Source organism: Microtus oregoni, unplaced genomic scaffold (assembly GCF_018167655.1).
Source record: "Microtus oregoni isolate MIOR12 unplaced genomic scaffold, Mior012 000037F_ref0000500, whole genome shotgun sequence".
NCBI lineage: Eukaryota > Metazoa > Chordata > Mammalia > Rodentia > Cricetidae > Microtus > Microtus oregoni.
The window spans coordinates 21,080,148-21,103,897 of record NW_024543096.1 but is presented as its reverse complement, the minus strand read 5'-3'; the positions used below and the strand labels follow the sequence as shown (position 1 = coordinate 21,103,897).

General features: G+C 39.1%; 1 protein-coding gene across 2 annotated transcripts in view; it reads right to left on the bottom strand.

The window, feature by feature from the left end:
- Positions 1-19,978, bottom strand: part of B3galt1 (beta-1,3-galactosyltransferase 1) — a 514,202-nt gene extending 494,224 nt beyond the window's left edge. For both annotated transcript variants that reach the window (XM_041631421.1, XM_041631422.1), the window contains exon 1: positions 19,201-19,978. The gene's annotated coding sequence lies outside the window, so the exon portion shown is untranslated. The remainder of the gene's footprint in view (positions 1-19,200) is intronic.
- Between the last annotated feature and the right edge of the window lie 3,772 nt (positions 19,979-23,750).

The window sequence follows — 23,750 nt, the reverse complement described above, 5'->3', positions numbered from 1 at the left end:
CCATCTGTGAACTGTACAGGGCTGGGTCACACCCACAGTGGGTGGGTAGCAGGGATGGTCAGTGCCGCACACCCAAGGCTGCAGGATCTCTAAGACACAGGGCAGCAACGGAATACCCAGGAAAATTCTCAGTGAGGGCCCAGTGTTAAGAGTGAAGCAGAGACCAATTACTCATTTTTATAAACACCTACATGTAAAAATATATGGGTAAGCCGGGCGATGATGGCGCACGCCTTTAATCCCAGCATTCGGGAGGCAGAGGCAGGCAGATCTCTGTGAGTTCGAGACCACCCTGGTCTACAAAGCTAGTTCCAGGACAGGCTCCAAAGCCACAGAGAAACCCTGTCTCGAAAAACCAATATATATATATATATATATATATATATATATATATATATATGTAAGAAGATTTACTGTGTGACTTAACTGTGTCACACACAGCTTCAATGATAAGATTTCCCCCCTTTTCTTTCTTTCCCTCTATTTCTCTTCAATTTTATTTTAATTTACTTTGGGGTAGGGCGGAAGTTGGATGGGATCAGAAGGTAAGATGTGAAAGACACAAAGGACCAATTATAAAAATTTCAGAAAAGCTTCTTCACAGAAAAACAGATGACAAAATGAACAGAGAGCCCACTGTCTAGGAGAAATCTATATGGATAATAACTTAACTGGGGATTAATACACAGACAATGCCAATAAGCAAACAACAAAATGAAGAAACAGTTCATTGAATAACAAAAAACCCTGTACAGATAACAAAAGATTGATAAATAAGTAATATGTAAAATGAATAACAAATATACAAATATATAAACTGATACATGAATCTATATGAGCTTTTACTCACATTTCCAATTTTAATAACAATAAATTTAAACATTTAATTCTCAAACACATTGCAAAACATAACCCAATAGATAATTTGATCAGAGGAATGACAATCTCAAAATATATTACACTGATGCAGGAAAAGCTCCCAAATGTTTATAGCTGTAAAGATTGAAATCGAGACATGAGGTACTTGAAAAAGAATATATGTGGGGCTAGGAATTAGACTGAAGGCTTCATGCACACTAAGCAATTACTTTATTATTAAGCAATATCTCCAGTCCACTTTTTTCCTCTTTAATTAACATTTATTGATAATTGTAGAAATGTAACCTTACATCAGACTATGAAACTGTATAAAATCAGGTTGCCTAATATTATTTACTAATATCATTCTGGGCAAACAAAGCAGCACTTTTTGATGTGGGATATCCCTCCGTGAGCTGTGATTACCATTAATGAATAAAGAAACTGCCTTGGCTTGTTGATAAAGCAGAACTTAGGTAGGTGTGTGGGGGGGGGGAGGGAACTGGACTGAATGCTGGGAGAAGGCGGAGAGGGAGAAGCAATGGAGCCTCCAGAGACAGACCCTGGGAATTTTACCTGGTAAGCCACAGCCTCATGGTGATACACAGATTAATAGAAATGGGTTAAATTAATATAAGAGTTAGCCAATAAAAAGCTAGAGCTAATGGACCAAGCAGTGTTTTAATTAATACAGTTTCTGTGTGGTTATTTCAGAGGTGAGCAGCCAAGCGGCTGGGAAAAACCAAGCAGCCAACACACTTCTTGGAGATCCATGTTATTCTTATAATTTTGATGGCCGGATGGTTTCTATATAGATCTGATACTCATAATTTTTTCATCTGAGCATTCATGAAACATTAAATAATTAAAGGATAGTTACCACACTGGCGTTTGGTTTGGTGTAGTAACCCCCATTTATCCCTTTCCTTTTCTCCCAAGCTCTCCAATACACACTGCATAACTATTTTTTACATATCCATAGCCTCCTTTTTCATTAACTGTTCATGTATACACACACACACACACACACATACACACACACACACTCACACACACACACATTACTAAAGACAGAAGTACAACCTTCTTTTTAAAAATAACAACGATCTAATGGATCCATCAATAGCGCTGCTCCTGCATCTATGGCTAAAAGAACATCACGGAAGAAGGGCTGGCTGAAAGGCTCTAACAGCAAGAATGCAAGGAAGTCTGTAGCTAAACAGTCTCCCCTAGAAACATCTGGATAAACAGCGCTGGAATGGTGGGACTGTTAATGCAAATATTGATGGGGAATGGGGGGCAATTTTGTACAATTCCACCTCTAGACAAAGAAGTAAAAGCAACTAATGACTACTGGAAGAAGGATAATTAGCCCCTTCCTGAGATGAACCGCCTTTTTAGTTGTCCAATGTAGTCAGGTCTGAAACCATAAATATACAAACAACAAACATGGACTCAGTAGGTTATATTTTTATATATTTGTACTCACACACAAAAAATACATACATGCACATTTATATATTTAAATGAATATGTGTAATACTTGTAAGTTATATATGCATATAAATAATATATGTATATTAATCTATATATATTTATTTAAAGAAAAGGGGCTATCAACTTGAGAGGGGGAGGGCACATAGAAGAAGTTAGAAGGAAGATTCCTGGTAGGGGCTGGAGATAGGAAAGGGAAGGAAGAAAGTAAGGCAAGCCTATTTCTATTATAAGCACACTAAAAAATAAAATAAACAGCAAAGAACAAGTAATTCAGTTTTAAAACTACCAAAAATGAACATAAGCTTCTCAAGTGGAGCAATACAAACACCCACAAATATACTGAATCAAATTGAGACATCAAGGAACTGCTAATCAAAACCGCACTGAAGTTGCATCTCATCCCTGAATAACTATTATCTTTTTAAAAAATCTGAAATAATAAAGTCTGGAGCAAAAGGTATCCACACTATTGGTGGGAATACAAATAACTATAGTTACTATGGAACGCAGCATGAACTTTCCATAAGAACAGCAAACTGAAGCTGACAAGAGAGGACCATCTCTCTTCACAGAACTTTTCCATTGCTAGAAGGAAATCTGAAGGACATGTAATCAGAATGCAAGAGAGACACCTATATACTCAATTCACCACAGCTCTGTTCCCAGTGTCCAAGATAGAGACTCAGCCTAGGCATCAAGAGACAAATGGACTAAAAAGCAAAGTCTATATAGTAGATTATTGTTCCACCATAAAGAATGGAATCCTGTCATTTTTAGGGAAACCATGACACTCGAGAGTGACACCGGGAAAAACAAGTATGTTTTCTCTCAGTGTGTAAAATAGTGTTTTTTTTAAGTTGACCTGAATGTAGAGGAGAGACAATAAAGAACTAGAAACTGGGCAGAAAGACAGACAGAAGGAAGTGGGGAGAAGAGAGACATGAGGTTGTTAGACACAGTAGATATACATGTGAGTGTAGATGTATGATGAGAAAAATCTTTCATATTGTTATTACTTGCTACCAAAAAAATTACTGTCATACAGTCTTGAGCTCTGTCACTAGCTACTGGGAATAAACATGAGTAGTCATACCATCTCCTGTGTTTTTTTCTTTCAAACTCTGTACATCCTAATATTTACATAATCCTTTGAAACTAGGGCATGGTTGCATTTTCAAAACAGTCTGACAGTCATTGTCACTAAACAAGTATATTTATCAGTTTATAATTTATGTCACTAACAGGATATTTGGCTGTGACTGCACAATCTTACATCCAAGTGTTATTTTTAATCAGCATTTCAATTTTATCACTATTATTATAGTTTTCTGCTCTTACACCATGCATTCCTACTTGTCAAAGTCAGATGACCCTCTTTAGATAATTCTAGGAATAAAGACCCAATTTCACTTCATTTAGCATTCCGCTGTATCTTTTTTTTTTTTTTGTCTGTACATTGCTCCATTCAATTTACTCAATTTCAGCATTATTTTATGAGGTCAAATTTCATTTAGATTTATTTACACATGTATCACCCTCATTGCTCTTTACTGCCTCCTGATTCTCTGGGTTAATAGTCTCCTTACATAAAAGATGCCTTTAACGGACTTTTCTAGTGACAAACTCTGGAGGATTTTGTATATCTTTTATTTTTTTCTAAAACTGATTATATCCCGCCGTTTGCTTTAAGGACATTTTCACTGACTATAAATGTATGATTTATTGTCATTTTCATTTGGTATACTGAGTACATTGTATTGTATCCAGGCTTCCATCAGCAGTTTTGATATTGATAAAGTCTCCCCAACATGCCTGCCTAAACATGAGCTGACCAAGGACAACATCAGCTGACATGCCAAAGAGGAAGGAGAGAAGACGGCCAGGCCTCAACCCCAGGGCAAAGAACTGCAGGCAACAAAGAAGTGTTGTGAGCAGGAGGAACCGTCCTCCTAAGGGGAGAGCACACTGATTGGTTATCCAATACTAAATGGTCTGCCTGAAAACTTGCAGACAAGTAAATATATATATATATATATGTATGTATGTATATGTATATGTATGTATACATATATATACACTCATACATGCATGCGTGCAACAATATTTCATGAAAAAGAGACATGAATTTGAAAAAGAACAAGGAGAAATATATGAGAGGGATTGGACGGTAGGAGGAGGATGGAAAATTATGGAATTATAATCTCAAAAATAAATAGAAAAATATGAAAAATATCTACTGAAGGTTATGTGCACCCTTTTCTCTTTTATTGCTCTGTTTAAGTGTGGTCCACTTTCTCCATTGTTTCCCTCTTGTATTAAACCTAACTATGATTCCTTATATCATTACATTGAACTTTTTCAATGGTTCTAGAAAATTTTCAGACATTTTCCTATCAAATATGGCTTATGCTCTTGATTCTGCCCTACACCTCTAACCAAACACATGATGTCCTCTCATCAGCTCTTCCTGTTTTTATGCTATTAGCGTCATTTCATCTGCTTCTACCTTCAGCTCACCAAATTTCTTCCCTGTTGTGTAATGTGATATTAAATTCATGATGTATCTCAGTCTAAATGATTGCATTTTTCATTCATAATTTCAATATGATTATTTTTCAAAAATGCTATGATGGTCTGATGTGTAAATTTTTTACAGTATTAGTATGATACTTTATATATGATAATTTCAATTCTACTAGGTCTATTTTTAGTTTCCATTTTAAAAATATTTAAAAATTCCAGGAAAGCTGCAGGAGAGCAATGTGTAGAATATACATGGCTGCACTTGAGTTAAATGCTGCGAACATCACCGACCTTTGCTTTACTCTTCTATTGATGAGCACTTTCTATATAATAGAGATATTAAACTATCTGAGATTTACGTCAAGTAGAAATAAACAGAGCACAATGATTCACGGTAAAAGAATCCCTTATCATTAGGGACAGATCAGACAGAGAGACAGACAGACACAGGTTTATTAACTGGAACATAGATCCTGGCTTGCTTCAAATAATAGCAGAGACTGCCGGATAGTTACATTTTCTAAGTAATTCTGAATTATATTTTTCTGTAACATGTATTCTGTAGTGATTACAAAAGATTAAAAAACCATGCTTACAATAAAATTCTTCACACAACTACAGAATATGTTCAGGTCAACGAACAATAATCTAAAGTGGAAGAGAAGGCATATAAAATGAAAAAAAAATAGTATAATAGGAGTTAAATCTATGGAAGAGAAAAAATGAAAATGCTAATTAGCTTATTTAATTTTTAATAGTAAAATCATTCAATGTCTTAAGTACTAATAAGTAGCATCAAGAAAAATAAAGTGCACAAACATGACAAACACATAAAATTGATTCAGATAATACCTTGGTGCCTGCCATTTCCATTCTTTACAATGTCGAGTAAAAGGGAGATCTATCTAGACATGCTGGACACAACTCACAGCTTCTTGTCCAGGACTCCCAACTATCCTGCATCCCAGCAAGACTCTGTTCTGGTGCCTAAGTGGTCTATCATAGATTACACCAGGAAGGTCAGCCACGTTCCAATTCAAAACCCAATCAAATGAGGAGTTAAGTCCTTTCTACATCATCCATCATCCATTGGGCTCACTTTATCCCTCCATTCCCATCTCCTACTCTTCCTCACTTATCCACTCTAGTGACACTGGGTGTGCTTAAGGTGCCTGTAGCACGCAGGCTGATTTTTTCTACAGCCTTTGACCTTCCTCCCCAGTCACATGAACTCACGTAGCCCAGGTCTCTCATCAAATACCACATCTTTCAATCTCTTTTCTCAGCTATCTTGTGTAAGGCCCTCTCCACATTCTGGAATTCTTTCAGTCAGCCTCTGTCTTCATTTCATACCTAGGACGCACACTTCCCGAAGTATGATAATGTTTAATGTATGTCTCTCTCCTCTCTCTACCACCTCTTTCAGAACGTGGGTTCCAAGAATGTGGAGGTCTTGTTTTTCTCATTGCTATAGTCCAAATCTATACTTGGTATACAGAAGGCACTAAACAAATTCTAGTCATTTACAGAATTAATAGTAATGCAAAATGCAGTTTAATTATTTTAAGACAGGCAAAAGTGAATAAGCGTTTTGGATACTAAGGACATAAGACCTCTCAAAAAAATCATTTACTTTGCATATCGTAATTTGACCTCCAATGTGAAGTAGCAAAATTGTACCGTATATGACAGAAGGTACTTGTTAGAACGTATAAGTAATGCAGACAGAAATTTCTTCCAACAACTGAGGACTATCGGGTTGTCTCATTACTGATTAAATGTCTCTAAGTCTGTCCGTTTAAAACTTTTTTGGTGTCTATATATGTAAACATGCAGTTTTGATTATTTAATATTTTGTTTCCTTTACTATCTTTACAGAAAAGTGAAGAGAAAATGAAGATTAATTACTGTATCTGAACATATAAGACAAAGAAGTAAGACTTTTTTGTTTAAAGTTCTGGTGTTAAATTCGTGGTTCCATCCTAAAAGATATTTATATAATTTATCTCTTGTTCTCAGTTTCAATATCCATAAAAATGGAGATAATAATATCATCTATTTCCCATGTTTTCCTAAATATTAAATCATATAATGGTTGTAAACTGATTAGCAATTCTGTATCTAAAACATAATACAATTCTAAAATTACCAGCTTTCATTATTCTCAATAAAATTCTTAATAAGACAAGAATAATTTTTCCATTTACTAAAGCGTTATTTTACTTAATTTTCAAATTTTGTTACGTTATACTTACTCATAATAATGGACTAAACACTAAAACACAAATAAAAATGCTTCTATATTTTTAAAAGCTGTAAAAAGTACACAACTATTTCACCATCAAGTGGTTGCTGGGAGATCTGGAATTATACAGGGAAGTGTGGGAGTTTAAACAGGAAAGAAGAGAGGCACGCCAGTGCTATCCCTGGAAGCTGTAGTAGAGGGGGAAAGGGGTTTTAGCTCACACAAGTGTGTCCTCCGATACAGTCACAGAAAGCCATGCAATGAAGGGGTATCTCAGCTAGACCTGTGGCCAACCCCACAACATCCTCCACCATGACTTCACAAGGATCTCTTCTCATCCTCATATCTCCCTTGAAAGCAACATCTTTGTAATGGAGAAATTAAGAATTAGCTTATTTGACAAGAAAGGTTAAGTACCTCCAACTACAATGTTGTACTTCACACTCAACATGGTACTCATATACTCACCGCAGCCTCTTGGAAATGAACTTCAAACTTAGTACGTTGAAGGGAATATGATAATGGACAAGCAGAAATGACAAGGAAGACTATGATATGAAATAATCTTCAATAAAGAACCAGTATGAGCGCATTTTCTTTACACACTTAGTGAGGAACATAGACACTTCATACACTTCCTTCCTGTTTTCCATCAAGGTAAGAAATGAACTCATAAAATGGATATTTTATCACTACATTTTAATTATTTTCCTGTTTTAAATGATATCTCACTGCCATAGGCAATATCACTAAATATCAATATGATATTTTCGCATCTTTTACTTATTATAATTAGCTGTTTTTTAAGAACACTAATTTAAAGAGGCACAATATCATTTTTAAAAATTAAAAAATAGAACATTATGCTCAGTGGTGTTGAGGAAGTCAAAAACGCCTCACGGGGGAGCTTAGTGGAGGAGGGGAAGACAGGAAGGTCAATTTGAACAGTGGACAGGAAGGCAGTTCAGGGTCACTCAGCATTTGAACGTCTTCTCTTAGGAGAACCGTGCATGGAAAGGGGCTGAAAGGGAGCATGGTGATTAGACGTGTGCTGACATGGGGAAAAAGTTTCTTCTGAAGGCAGACTGTTGCAGTGCGCACACGGGATCATCCAGATCACTGGAGAGTGGTCAAGAAAAGGACGACAACCGCCCAGAGCAATGGCTAACACCCAATGCTAGAATATAGAAGAAGAAGAAGAAGAATAAGAAGAAGAAGAAGAAGAAGAAGAAGAAGAAGAAGAAGAAGAAGAAGAAAGCTGATGGAGGAAGGTCATTGGCTAATAAAGGAACTGCCTTGGCCCATTTTATTGGTTAGAGGATAGGTGGGAGGAGTAAGCAGAACAGGACGCTGGGAGGAAGAGGAAGTGAGCTAAGTCTCAACAGCTCTCCTCTCGGGAGCAGATGCCTGAGAGAGACGCCATGCCCCGCTCCCGGGATGAAGCTCCGACCCAGGATGGACTAGGCTAGAATCTGCCCGGTAAGCGCACTTGGGGTGCTACACACAGATGATTAGAAATGGGCTAAATTAATATGTGAGAATTAGCCTAGAAGAGAATGGGCCAAGCAGTGTTTAAATGAATACAGTTTGTGTGTTGTTATTTCGGGCATAAGCTAGCCGTGCGGGCGGCTGGGGTGCTGGGGACGCAGCCCCGCCGCCCATATTACTACAGAAAGCATATGTCTGGAATTTTTTAAAATTTTCACAAAAGGCCATAATACATCCTAAAATCAGAGAAAGACAGGGAGAGAGCAGGTATTTTACAACACATTTAAAACCCACTTTATTATATATGCTTTACCAGATTTTACTGTATTCACATGTAATCGTGCACTGTAAGAAACACCACACTACACCCATTTCACCTTAGTATAATCCTCATGTTTCCTTGTCATAGTTGTGCGCCTGCCGCTGACGTCTGTAAAGAAGTACACTGCTGGCCATTTGATTACCTATATTTTCTTTTTGTTTTACATGTTGAATCCACTAATGTCTCCAACAATGTGACCATTTCCACACTTTGGATCATCTCCTTAGGACAGAATCCCAGAAGGAATATTAATAGATTAGATAGTATGAATATTTCATGGGTTTTCCCCATATAATGCCAAATTGCTCTCCAAAAGGACTGTGCCAGTTTTAATTGCAATGAACTGAAAGCACCAGGCCCATTTATCCCTGCCAACATGAGACATGATTATTTTTAATATTGTCATTTAGCAGGTGAATAGTCATCACATTGTTCATATAATTTATTTAGTCCAGTTAATTACAAGATGAGAAAGGCGAACATCCAAAATTAGGAAGATGGACAAAACTTCAATAGCTTAATGCTATCCGGTGGTCAAGATGACTTCACAGATCCCAGGGGATCGCCAAGTAAGATCGGTGAACAATCATTTGCATGCACTTACAGCATGCTGATGGTAACTACAAGTGTGGGTGGAGAGATGTGTGGAGGAAACCTCACAAACCAAGTCTCTGATCCAGTCCTATCCAGCAGCATTAACGGCCCACTCAACCGTAATGGAAGGCACACGATCAAGTATGAAAGCGAACACATGCACCCATATTTCAAAACCACATTTCAAAGCAGCTCCTACACCTCTTGTATAAGTCTAGGCCTGGGTTATGCTGACCAAAGGATCAAATACATGTCCATATAACTCTTCATCAGCAAGAGATTTGCTTAATTATTTATTTGCTTATTTATCTCATTATAAACATTTATTTGTTTGTTTGCTTATCTCGTATGAAAAACAGTATAGTACTTTCAACAAATGTAATGTCACAGAGTTTGAAGGAGGCTCTTTGCATTCAAACTTTGTCAGTCCTCTCAAATGTTAAGTTTAAAAAGTAAAAAGCACAGCAATTATGGGATAAGCCAACATCAGTATAAAAACTAGAGAAAAAGTAAAAACAAAAAAAGTTTCTATATAAATATTGGCCGTCTGTGAAGGAGTACCATGCTTAATTTACACGCCCCCATCTGGCTTGGGCTGGAGATGCTAAGGAGGCTGAGGCCAAGTATCACTGCCGGGTATTTTGGAGGGTGGAAGGGATAAGAACTGGTTAGTAAGCCGGAGTAAAGACCTCCTCACCATTAAGAGTAGACATCATCCAATCATCTGAGGACGTGGAGAGAATACAAATGCTGAAGAAAAATTAATTTGCTCTCTGCTCAGGTCAGGATGATTCTAGGGCACTGAACCTTCTAGCAAGTGCTTTACCACACATATATCCTGGCCACTGTTTTATTTTCTTTAAGAGTTATGATTTATTATCAATAGTTATGAAAAAGTTGAAGATAATGACTTGCCAATTCCCAACTAAACCATTTCTTTTACTTAAAACTACAATACATACAATTATCCTATCCAAAATATAAATGCCAGTATTTTATCTAAGCTTACATATATACATAATGAATTTATGATCGTCCTTCATAACACATTTTGTATCTTTTTATTTCATGAGAAAGGTCTAATGTAATTGCTAATCTTTCCAAATAATGCAACAGATCCAAGCTAAAACTAAGTCCTAATTGTTGAGAAGCACACTTCACCAATTCCCTCTTTACTGGATAACAGATTATTTGTATGTCTACATTTCTCAAAGATTACATTAATAACACTGTGTTTATCTCTGGTTAATCCAAGTATAATGCATGTTAATAAAGTTCTGGTACTGAAACAAAGGGAGTTTTTAAGGCTTTTCATATACACAGTGGATGTATGAAGTTTTGACCTGCCCAGTATCTACTTTCCCTTCTGGAGAGGAACAGTTCTCTGGTTTCCCATAAATGTGGTTTGGAAAGGCTAAAACTCAAAATGTACCTTGACTAGGGCATGGGAATGTGTCCTGAAGTCCATTCCCCATTCTAGGAATGTGGACTGGAAGCAAAGAAAAACTGAAAAAGACTTGATAATGGTTCCTCCATTGGTGACTGGACCTGGAAAGGATCTCATCAGTTTCTCCTAGGAGTTCTGCAACCATTCTGCTTCTCTCCATTGCTTTTGATTCCCTACGCTAGACATGGAATGTTTTTCTTGTGCTTCCCATTCCTTAAGTTAGTTGTGGGTGACTTCTGCTGGACACAACTAAAGAGATGTTTAAATGTCAACGAACAACCTTATCAGGAGTCCTAGAGTCCCTGTGTTCTACCTCTTCCTTGGCGTCTTGATCAAACTTTATAAGTAAACCAACATTCATTAAAAACTTTAGTATTTCAGTAAGAGCCTTAGAAATGTCTCATCAGAAATTTAACTTTGTTTCTATTACTAAATTAATACTTAAATGCTTCCCGGGCTTGTACGTTTGCAAATCATAAAAACACTTTCTGTCCACTCTTGCCTTTGTGATGTTTTAAAGTTTTTGTATAATCATGGTACGCACTGTGCCTAATTACATCCAATGTTCCTGCATAAAAAACAAACATAAATCTCATTCTTCAATTAACTTTCAGTCCACTGGAGGGGGATAAACAGGATTTGAGAATTATAACAGCGAAAAGCCCTCGATTCACAGAAAACACTGATAAGCTCCTGTAAGGGTGGATATTAAATCATTATTGTAGTAATAAGGGTGGCGGGGCTGCGTCCCCAGCACCCCAGCTGCCTGGCTAGCTTATGCACGAAATAACAACACACAAACTGTATTCATTTAATCACTGCTTGGCCCATTTCTATCTAGCCTCTTCTAGGCTAATTCTCACATACCAATTTAGCCCATTTCTAATCATCTGTGTAGCGCTCCTAGGTGCGCTTACCGGGAAGATTCTAGCCTATGTCCAACCTGGGTCGGAGCTTCATCTGCCTGGGAGCTGGGAGCATGGCATCTCTCTGAGGCGTCTGCTCCCGAGAGGAGAGCTGTGGAGTCTGAGCTCACTTCCTCTTCCTCCCAGCGTTCTGTTTGTTTACTCCTCCCACCTATCTTCTAACCAATGAGGGCCAAGCAGTTTCTTTTTATTTAACCAATGACCTTCCTCCATCACATTATCAGTAATTTGCACTAAGAAAATTTCCTTTTGAATTCATTTCTAATTACCCTTAAGGTATTTTTACAGGTGAAATCTAACTTGTATAAGATTAAAGCTTTGCATTTTCTTCATACACTTATGGATTATAAGTCTCCACTTAGTTTCAGATCAGTTGATGCTAACCACTCACTTCGTGTGCTCTTCAACTTAGAATGCAATGTGGTTATATATTGCCTCAAATAATTACCCTATTTCCTATAATTGTATATCAATCTCATTTTTTTTTTAGTTTCACACAGCTCTTTCACTATTTAACAGTGTGCTTTATTTGGTCTGTGGTCTTTAATCTCTCCTCTCATTTGTTAACAATACACTGGTAAATGGTAGAAGAATTATTATAATTTTTGATATCCTTAACAATTTGACAGGCTACCTCCTTGGAGTGATTTATGTTTGATCATTTTTGCTAATAAAATCCACTTGATACTCCAGATATATTTGCTTCTCTTTAAACAAAAACTAATGTTGTTGTGCTCAGGATTAAAGCAACCAAGAATTGGGTTTTCTGGCCATTTACCTTCACCTTCTGTCTCAAATGCTAGAACCTCTATAAATTTCTTGATGGCCTCTTTGTAATTAATGTGATGTCTCTGTATAATTCCACTTGAGCATACATAGGAACATAGGGCACATAGGAACCTACGTATTTATTTACATTAATTGAAAAATTCTTAATGAAAGTTTTCAGTTTTAATATCCTCTGGTATTGGTTTCATGTTACATATAAAGGAGAAAATTGCATAGTACTTAATAACTGCAACTTTAACATATAAAGAGTACAAAGAGTTGGAATATAAATATGTATATCTATATGTATGTATATGGGAGAGATAGAGATGGAGAAGGGGGAAAGAAAGGGAAAGGGGAGGGGAAGGAGGAGGAGAGGAGGGAAGAAAAGGAGGGGAGAGGAGAAGAGAGGGAAGGAGAGAAGAGCAGAGGTGAGGGGAGCAGGGGAGAGGAGAGAAGAGGAGAGCGGAGAGGTCATGAGGGAAGACGTGTATCAAAAAGAAAAATCAACATTATATCAAAGGGAAATGACTATTTTTAGTTCACCAAGTAATTTCGGGATTGGCCTATTTTATAGTATAGTCAGCAAGCTTAGAAACTAAAAGATTATCATTAGGAAATTAGGCCAAAATAGTTACCAAAATAGTTTTAGAGATGAAGTCCATTGTTTGTTAGCTGCTGTTTATTTTAAAATGTAGCATCTGTCTGCTTTGCAATTATATAGCTGTGTTCATTCAAAGAAATGAACATGCATTACTCATATTTGATCCGTGCGTGTCCTCAAATATTGAAATACAAGTAATGATTCAGGTACTACTGCATAGGCATGAGCTTAGTAGTGATGGTCCAGAATGCATGTATATTAGCTTACTACTGATATAAAGACCTCCCCAGTATAGTCCTTACATAGCATGCATGAGCCCATGGGAAACCTGTATATATTTAGCACGTTCCTTCTTGTCTAATGACATCGAAACCTACAATTGATTGCACAGTAAGAAACTCTGTCTCTGGGATTTGTCCTTACTGAGTGCTAGGACAGAAGGAAACTTGCCTGAAAGTCTAGCTCCCTGGGGAACTGACTCGACCATGGTGTCATTTATATATGTCAGGGAGTCACTGGTCACAAAAGAATCAAGATAAGCCAATGACGACAGTGTAGCATGTAGCATTTACAAACCATCTCTTCCGCTAGAAATCTGTTCTTCAGGACAGTGGTTTTACTACGCACGGGTGTTTTACGATGGAATTTAGCAAGTTCCTTTTTTCTTCTCTATGAGAACTAAAAGGCAAACACTAATTCTTTAAAACTCCTGCATCACTCACTCATGCTAGCCCTCTCTGTTCTGAAGCTTCCTTTTGTGGTGTGTGTGGTGAGTTGCTGTAACTGTCCCCATTTTATAAAACTAACAGAAAAGTAACTTTTAAATTTTCCTCTGCCATAGTTTCCTCATTCTACAGCATTTAAGAACAAACACAATAAAAACTGGCCAACAATTCGGGAATTTCTCAGAGTCCCTGAATTTTATCTATTAATCGCTGAATTTCACAGACCCCGGAAATGGAGACGTTTCTACTTAGAGATTCTAGCATGTAGAGCAAATTCGATGAGTCTATAAATTTAGCTTTAGAAACCATAGACAATTATATTCTATAGATACAAAAAAAACTGACATAAAAACAAACATCTCATTGCAAACTTATGTACAATCCAACTAACTTTCCAAAACATCTTTAAATGCATCACAATTCACCGCTTCTTGAGTCCACTATAGTATTAATACAATGTAACATTTGGGTCATATGTTGAGATACTATATGTATAAATGATTAGATGCTCTCATTTCTTCTTTCCTGGCTATTTTAGAAAACATTAACTCTCGGGGTAAATGTATATGGTGATAGACTGTTTCAAACGCTCCTTCTAAACCTAGCTCCACCTTCACTGGCTTCAGACACCACATCCTGAAGGAATATTCATCCTTATTCATGGAGGACGCTCGGACTAAGCATCTGTGCTCTTCCCAAGTTAAAACATTTGATTCCCGTTTAGCTCTTATCAAACACCTTCCACATCAGATTGGGTGTGCTAGATATACTCACCGGCTAACTTTCTTGGTAAAACACAAGTTTTCTCAAGTTTGTAGTTAGGGATGAAGGGAGGGCAACATACCATAAGAGTGATGAAATACTGAGTGGTTGATATATATTTTATGGCTCTGGAGAACAAAATACTGAGATGATAATATCAGAAGGCTTTCCATATCTTGTAAACCTAGACTGGATCTCTTAACTTTCGAATGTTTTCTTGGATGACAAAAAGCAATGAGAAATAACATTTGGTACTAACTACACATCGCATACAGTTCTCCAACACACTAAGGCTGCAGAGCAAACTGGCAGTCACTTATTATGCAGCACGGCTTCTTGAGAGCATAAACATCACTTTCCTCTAATATGAATATATTATTTAAAGGTAGTTTCTGAAAAACTAAGCTGGGTCCACTGTTCACATGGGGTAAGTGTTAATTTCAGAGTCAAGAAAGGATAGAACAGAAGGAAGCACAGAAAATAAAATTGGAATTATAATTACAGTCTCTCTCTCTTTCTCTCTCTCTCTCTTTCTCCCACTCCTCTCTCTCTCTCTCTCTCTCTCTCCCACTCCCTTCTCTCTCTCTCTTTCTCTCTCTCTTTCTCTCTCTCTTTCTCCCACCTCTCTCTCTCTCTCTCTCTCTCTCTCTTTCTCCCACTCTCCCCCTCTCTCGTTCTCCTCTTTCTCTCTCTCTCTCGGAAATGGAATAAAGGCACATTTTTTGACAAGTTTTATTTGTAGCTGAACTGTCTGGATAACCAACTTGATTTTTAACTAAAGGCAGACTTTCTTGTAAGCGTGGCATTTCTTACCAGAGACTTGGATCATAAGTCTTTTACTGATGATAATCTTAATGGCAACATTAAGTCCAAAATCCAGGGCTTGTGATAGGCCTATACAAATGCCATGGATTTGACACTTTCAATGTAGAAGAAGTAGAAACTCTTTCATTAAAATTATGCCTTTGAATCCATCCTTAGCCACCACTGACTCACTATATTCCGTTGGATAATGTTTTATATATAAGTTGAATTTAGATAGTCATAAACGTCTTCTTAAACTATTGATTTAGATTAATTATGCTAAAGGTCAAATATTTCATTCCTTCGTTCCTCTGAAAAGTATTCTGGGTTGATTTACAATTTTTTGAGACACAGTCTCACTAGGTAGCTAAGGATGGCTTCAAATTCACAATCCCTCCCCCTGCCTCAGCTTACTAAAGGGCTAGGATTACAAGTGGGTGCCACCACATCTGACTGAATGTTAAACATTTTAAAGGGTAGGCATCTTGTCATCTCCTTGGTTGGTTGTCTCAGATGCACCAACCGTCACCTTAACACTCACGTCCAGCAGATGTTCTTGTGGGCCTCATCCAGAGATGCAAGACCAGCAGGCATGGGGCTACCTTTGCGACTGCTTGATAGTATCAACGTCAATTAAAGTACTTGATGGGGATATATAAATTAATGTGAATTATCTGAGTAGATAATGAAATGGAAAATCTTAACCCTGAAGTAAGGGTGTAGAAAATACACGTCGGTAGAAGATCAGTATGCTAGTTTTATTGTTTTTCTGTGATCTGCTTATCTAAATAGAACACAATGGCGGTTGTCTCTGTCATTATTCTGTGATACAGTCCTAACACCTACAAGGCCTTTTACCCACACATTAGGATCAAAGTACAATTTGCTCAAATTTACTTTACTAAGCATCATAATCAATAACAGATTACCAAAAGGGTTGACAATATTGACAAATTAATATTATTTCTCCTGCAAAATGGAATGTGAAATTGTTTCAAATGCATGGCTATCATACTTCAAATGCTCTGTGTGTGTCTGTGTGTGTGTGTGTGGTATGCATGGCATATACATGCATGAATGGGGAGAGAAAGGACAGAGTGGCTAGCAGACAGGATTAGAAACTAGGTTGCTACTGTACCCATTACCACCCACAAACCAATACTGGCCTCCCCTCCTGACTTTTACAGGCATCTTCAATAAGCTTACACATAAATGTCCTTCTATTTTTAATCCTGATTTATGGGCATACACATCTTTATCTAAACTTTAATATATTTATTCTAATTGTTCATAAGGTATATTTATCTGAAAAGATTCCTTTCCCAAAGTATAAGCCTCTCCTTAAAAGGGCCACCATAAAATGAGCACATTATTCTATTTTAAGGCTTGTAGTTTACCCTAATATATAATGCAGTCTACTTAGAAAGTACTTGATAGCTACATGAAAGGCATTTTATTGGCCAATTTGTCAAAATTCTCCTAAGAAGTTCAATTTTTAATATTAGCTGCTATTACTTATTTCCTCTGAGTTTAACTTCATTTGGGATTATTTATTAATAATGTGTAACTCATTTTAATCTTAGTACCTTCATACCAAGTCAAAGTGAACACAAATATTTTTGCTAGTCCACAGGTTTTCAAAAAACCAACCATTTAGTATATTAAAAATAGTCACAAAATACCGACTATTACAGCAACTTAAAAGTTGCTATGATAAAAAAAAAATCACCTGGAGGCAGGTGAATCTTGATCGGAAATCAAACAATGTATACTTTAAATATATCAGAAAAACAGATTTTGGAGCCAGAAGTCATAAGTATTAATTACGAATACTCGGTACCAATTTCTATTGAAGCAGCTACCCTCAGATACAAAATTAACACCACCGCAACTTCACTATAAATTGCTCATCGCTTTTAGAATAACTCAGTTACTAAACTGAGGGGAAACAGAATCTTTACTCTGCAAACTACAAAAACACCTAGAGGCAAAAGCCTGAGGTTTTAAACAGTGCTCTCCTTGCTGCCGATAATATACTCATGGGACGCCGTACTTTCATCTTCACTGGTACCAAACCAGGAATGAACCCGAACAAAGCTGTTTCTGCGTCTTAAGTCTGGGCATTTTTGGTGGTGGTGGTGGTGGTTGTGGTGGTGGTGGTGGTTGGGTTTGTTCTGTGCTTGATTCCTCTGATTTAAAAGATAACACAGCTTCAAACAGAGAAAGCGCTGTAGCCAGTTCAAGATCCAGTTCCAATGTGTTGAGCTAATTTTGGTTTTCCCAACACTGCCAGCCAGGGGAGCTGCCCTCCCCACCCTGACAGCTCCCTGCAATCCCATCTCTTGTCACAGAGTCTTTCCCGTCTGAAACAGGGTAGGCAAAGTGCCTGAGTGCTGAAATATTTCACGAAGTTTCAAAGGGAGAGATTGCTATGGAGGCAACGGATCCCAGAGAAAACAGTCGCTAACTCTAAGTTTGTGCGTCCTAAACAGGGATGGGGTAACCACTGCAGTGAGCTACGGAGATCCGGACTCAGCTGAGAGCAATACCCAGTTGCTGCGGCGCATAAAATTCATCTTCCGCGAAAGAGGTTGCAGTGTACATGGTACTCGCGATGCTTTTACAATACGGAACATGTGAGTAAAACAAAAACAAAAACAGCATACGCCCTGAAAGAGGCTGGGTACAGAAACCTTGGTTAGCTTTGTTAGTTTGGGTGCTCCCGAGTCTGGGGGCCCAGATCCCAGCAGATGTGAAGTATTCGGGAGCTTAACAGTTCGCCCAGCATCTGTCCCAGGACACACTAAGTCCCAAGACGGGACGGCACACCTGTCAAGGGGGCCAGGAGGAAGTGACTCCTCCAGGACGTTCCTCCAACAGCCACACTAATTCCACTCCACCTCAGCCCTGCGGTGCAGTCGCCTCCCACCTGAGTCCAAAGGCGCCAATCCTTTGGAGCGGAATGCGAGTGTACAAAGTCTCCCATGCCGGGCTTCTGCAACCTAAAAGTGGTCAGCACCAAAGCCTAGCCTCTGGCCTTCGCCCCGCATAACTTCTCTTTGCTCCTCTTCAGTAAGGAGGACCAAGCAGTACTCGCTGCTCCAAAGTCCCTGGCGTAAAGTGAGACTCCAGGGAGCCTTGGTGAATGTGCTTCTCCCCTGACGCACCAGACCCAAAGGCTCCTTTTCATTAAGGCAATAAAGTTCAATTTGCCGAGTTCCTTCTGAACCACGGGAGACTTTCCAGTGTTCCGAGTTCTCCCTCCTTCCAAGCTAAAAGCATACTGTTCACTCCATCCCAGCCGGGATCCCTTGAAGGGCACAGGTCCACATAAAGAGGACCTACTCCTCTCCTCCTTGCAAAGTGCCCCAAACCTCGTGCGTGTGTGTGTGCGCGCGCACACACACACACACACATACCCACACTCTCTCACACACAATGCCATCCACGCGCTGTCAAAGTCTGTCCCTGCCTAAGCCAGAAGGCAGGAGCTGAAGCCGCACCGGCACGAGCAGCAGTCTGGCCAGGCAAAGGACTCGCCGTCCAGGTGCCAAACATCCTTGTCCGGATACCCTGGCCGCTAAGCGCCTCGTAAGCACCCTAAGATCACAAAGCCATCTAAAGAGCCGCACCTTACCTGCGAGAGGCACGGTCTCTGGCCGTTCAGCTGGCCCGCGGGCCAGAGGGACGCTGCAGCCGGGGTCCCGAAGATGCTTATTCTCCGCTGCCGCTGCCCGGATCCCCGGCGCCAGCATCACTTTCCCCCGCCTCCGCCTCCTCGTGCTCCGCTCGCGCGCCCGCCCCTCCCGTCGGCCTCCTGCAAGCCCCGCCGCGCTGGCTGCGCGCGGTGGACAGCGGCGGAGGCGGCGGTGGTGCCCGCGCGGGCTCGCTCAGCTGCACCAGCCGAGCAGCCGCGGCGGCAGCGGGAGCACGGGAGCCGGGCTGCGCTTCCCCGGCGACGGCTCTGGCCTCGGCGACTGACAACGCCCGGCAGCCAATCGTCGCCTCGCCCCGCGCGGCGGGGGAAGACCAATCAGAGCGGAAGGCCCAAGGTTTGCCTCCGCCTTTGCTCAGCAGGCTTGTTTCCGGGAGAGGATGCTGCTGGGGTGTGGGATTGTTGGGAGGGGGAGACAGGGCCCCGGCTCAGGGTTGGGGGCTCAAGGCCCGGAGCTGAAGACGCACGGAAGAAGCCCGGCCCACAAATTCGGGCCGGGGGCGCTTTCTGACCGCTCCCGGAGAGCGTCTTGGCGTGACCGTGCACTCCGGGTGACTGTCCCCAGAGCCTTGGCATGGAGGTTCAGCGTCCTGGCATCGCTGTGCAGCGGTCTAGGGACCCCTGGTAGAAGAGGCACTTCAGGAGACCAAATCCCTGGAGGTGGTCACTGCCTTGAAGGAAGCCAGCGAAGTCACCAGACAGCGCCCCCGTCCTTCTTGATTTGGCAGCTGGAAAGGGATACCTCTGCTAGTCCTCAACCTAGACTAGCCCAAGCTAGGAAAGAGACACAACTGAAAGTTGCTGGCCGCGTGGACCTCCCTTAGCTGCTCTCGGTTTAAACTTGAACCCGGCAAAACAACCACCGCAGGAAAATAAACAACAGACACCACACAGAGAAAGCCAGTCCGGTTTAAACAGGGGACTTAATTACCTAGCACTTGCACGTTGGTTTTATTTACTCATTTGGGGACTCTCAAGTGTTTCTGACCCAAGAGGTTTTAAGAATGCATATGCAAATGTGTCTGAACACTAAGTGATTCTGTTTGGCCGGGCACGATAAAAGAAACCTCGCCTGCTGCACTCTCCCCCCCCCCCCCCCCAGCCCCCGCCGCAAACACTAATAATCCTCCTTGTGGAGTGTTTTAATTTTCCACTGCAGATATATCAAAATGGCCCAGAGTACTACTTAAAAGCTTCCACACTTAATTTCTAGAAACACGGAAAAGAACGAAATCAAACGTTTACACGAAGACTTGAAGAAGAAAGGGACACCCCCAAATGACCCTCGCTGTCCAATGGAGATAATAAGAGTCACTTCACACGGCTGGTTTGTTTGTTTGTTTTGTTTTTTGGGTTTTTTTTTTTTTTGGTGAGTGTTGAAAAAATTAGATGTTTAAATTTTAACTACATCATTTTCTGATAAGTGCCTTGAGATTCAGTATGTCCTTTATTTTTATTTCTGTGTCTCTATTCAGTTAGCTAGTTGTTAAGTGGCTCAGTTTTTATTGCGCTCAACATCCGTTTCTTCATCTACTTTTCTTATTTTTTTTTAAAAAAGGTGTATTATTTGATTTATGAAACAAACCTTGCACAAACTTTCTGGGCTCTATAAGGAAGTGTTCATTGTACAATAGACTTGCCTTAGATCACCACGTTTTCACTACAAGAACATTCTCAGATCCTTGGTGTGTTCTATCCTTTCCTTCCCCTCAGCCCTTTGACCCATCTAACCAGGCCATCTCTTTCTAAAACAACTGGCCATACTAACAGAGAGTAAACATTTTTTTCTCTCTCATAACATTTAAAAACTGAGGTGAAGGCCACACTTCTCTGATTTATGTTCTAACATGGACGTCTTGACTCTACCTGTTAATTTTTTAAATTATACATATATGCGTTATTATTGCATAATGAGGAAAAACAGTATCTTCAAGGAAATCCATATAGGAACGAAGTATTGGAGAGAAAGACAAAAACGTGTGATTTATTCAAAATTTTGAGGAGAGCAGTTGATATGTGTAAAGTATACAAATCTTTAGAAAGTCCAAACACAGTAAGAAGCTGTTGAGATGGCTCCAAGCCTGAGAGCATTTGCTGATCCTGACCATCCAAGTTCAACCCGAGACCCACACGTTAGAAGGAAAGAACTGATTATCTCAAATGTCTGTTCTCCCTTGTGCAAACTCCTACCTAGACACACATAAATTTCAAAATAGAAATAAGTGTTTTATTAAAGGATTCATCTTTTACAAAAGCAGGTATAATTTAGAAATATCTCTAACCAAAATGTAAATTTAAAAAGAACTTCAATAAAAAGCTCCTTTCTGCCAAAGAAAGAGGTAGGTTATTTTAAATCTTGAAAGGCTGAACTCTACAAATAGCTACATAAATTTTATGACTTCTTTGAATATCTTACCAACTGTGCGATTTTGGTTTATTTTTTGTATTATTACTTTGCAGTTGCTACTTCTGAAAGATATGAGTTCTGCATGACATAGTCTCAGTGATTAAGACAACCGAGCAGGCATGAGCAATCGAAAGGCTTCAAGACCATCAGCATCCAGAGGTATACAACACCGATATCTCCCATCCTTAGTGTTCCGTGGATTCAGCTCTGAGGAGAACGAATCTTCAGCATTAATGCCGGACAGAGAGAACTGTGAAATAATTAAGAGCAATGAAGTTTCTGGTAGTTGTTCATTTGTTTTTTAAAGAGAGAAAGGAAGAGAGAAAAAGAAAGCGTTCTAAAAGTAATCAAACAGATTGTATGTTGGTGCCAGGTTTCCCTGCGTTTTTATGGGTATTGGCATGCAGAAACACCAATGTTAAAAGATTATTTAATGACCCGATTATATTTTCACTGAAAACGGTTTTAAGGGTTTTTGTTTTTCATTCCTAATTACCTATGTCTGACTTATCTCCAAAGGAGGACTTACTTTGCTCTTTATTTAAAGCAATAAGGATTCACCTAGCCGAAGAGATGGGGAAAGTGGAAAAGTAGACAAGAGGAATCTGGCTAGTTCTACCTCTCGCTCATCCATCTGAGTGATTAAACTACCACAGTACTCCTTATCTTAAAATAGAGATTGAAAACAAAATCAAACCTCTAGCTGCCTTTCTCAGGTATGAGGCTTAACTTGTAATTAGTGCTACTAGGCAAGGTAGGTTTCTGCTGGAAGGCCGTTGTAAAAAAGGTGGAGAACATGGATTTAATAAGAACGCTGCCCTCTCTCAGATGTGAAATAATTTAATTCACAGTAGCTGTTCTTCATGGGTGGGAAATACCTATTTCCGCACATGATTGTATTGCGTTCTGAAGAGGCTCTTTTGCCAAAGCTGAGATAGGGTGATTATCAGGTACACAACGCTGTTTGTGCTAATGTTTCCTGGCAAAAGTTTTTCCCCCCCTTTCTTCCCTGCGACATAACCAGCACAATTAAAACACATAACTTTAAAGGCTTGAACATTATAAAGGGTGACAATTGTTGTTTTATTATCTTTTCAAAATTATACTTTTAATGAAGATATTTCAACCAAATAATAAAACTAATTCCATAACTCTAAACATATAGAGCCTCATATTTAAAGCTACAATACTTGGAACAACTGATACTATTTATATTATAAGAATATTACTGAACAATTTTGCGTATATTTGCTAAAAGAGTGGAAAATTGACTATATTAAATCTGGGCTATAAATATTGGCATAAGACCATAGTACTGGCTAAGAATAAGAGAGGAATATAATAAGGTGGTTGGCATAAAAGCCTTATGATTCCACAAAGAATGAATAAAAAATAAGCCAAGCAGGATGTTTCTTTTATATTAGGGATGAGCTATGTTATCTTAGGTTTAAGGGGACTCTACACTGTTTAATGGACTCTCTGCTGTTTTATATTGATTGTAATTAATATAAAAATGTCTTTGATGGTACTGATATTAATGGTATTAACCTTTCAATGAGTATTTGTTTATAAAACTATTACTAAAATTTCAACAAAGATGCCCTATTGCCTTAATAGATTATGCCTTCAATTTTTGTAATTTAAAAATAGGTTATTTGGGACTAAGATGGCTAAGCAGGCAGACACCTGCCACCAAACCTGACAATCTGACATCAGCCCCAGGGATCCATATGGTGGAAGGAGAGAGCTGACTTTTACAAGTTGTCCTCTGACCTCAATTCCCGTGGTATATGATACACTCAACGCACTAAATAAAATGTAGTTTAAAGTGTTATGTATTAACTAAGAGAATTCAATCTCTTCTAATAAGTTTTTTAAATGTATTGATTGATTTGTCTTGATCACTGAAGAGGAGCCTCACATCACATTGGTCCATCCTGAAATGGGAAAATGGAAAGAAAATTGTGGGGTGTGTGTGTGTGTGTGTGTGTGTGTGTGTGTTGGAGAGGAGGAGGAAGTCAGAAAGAGATCAGTAAAGAGGAATTTTCTTACAAACTTGTTCTTT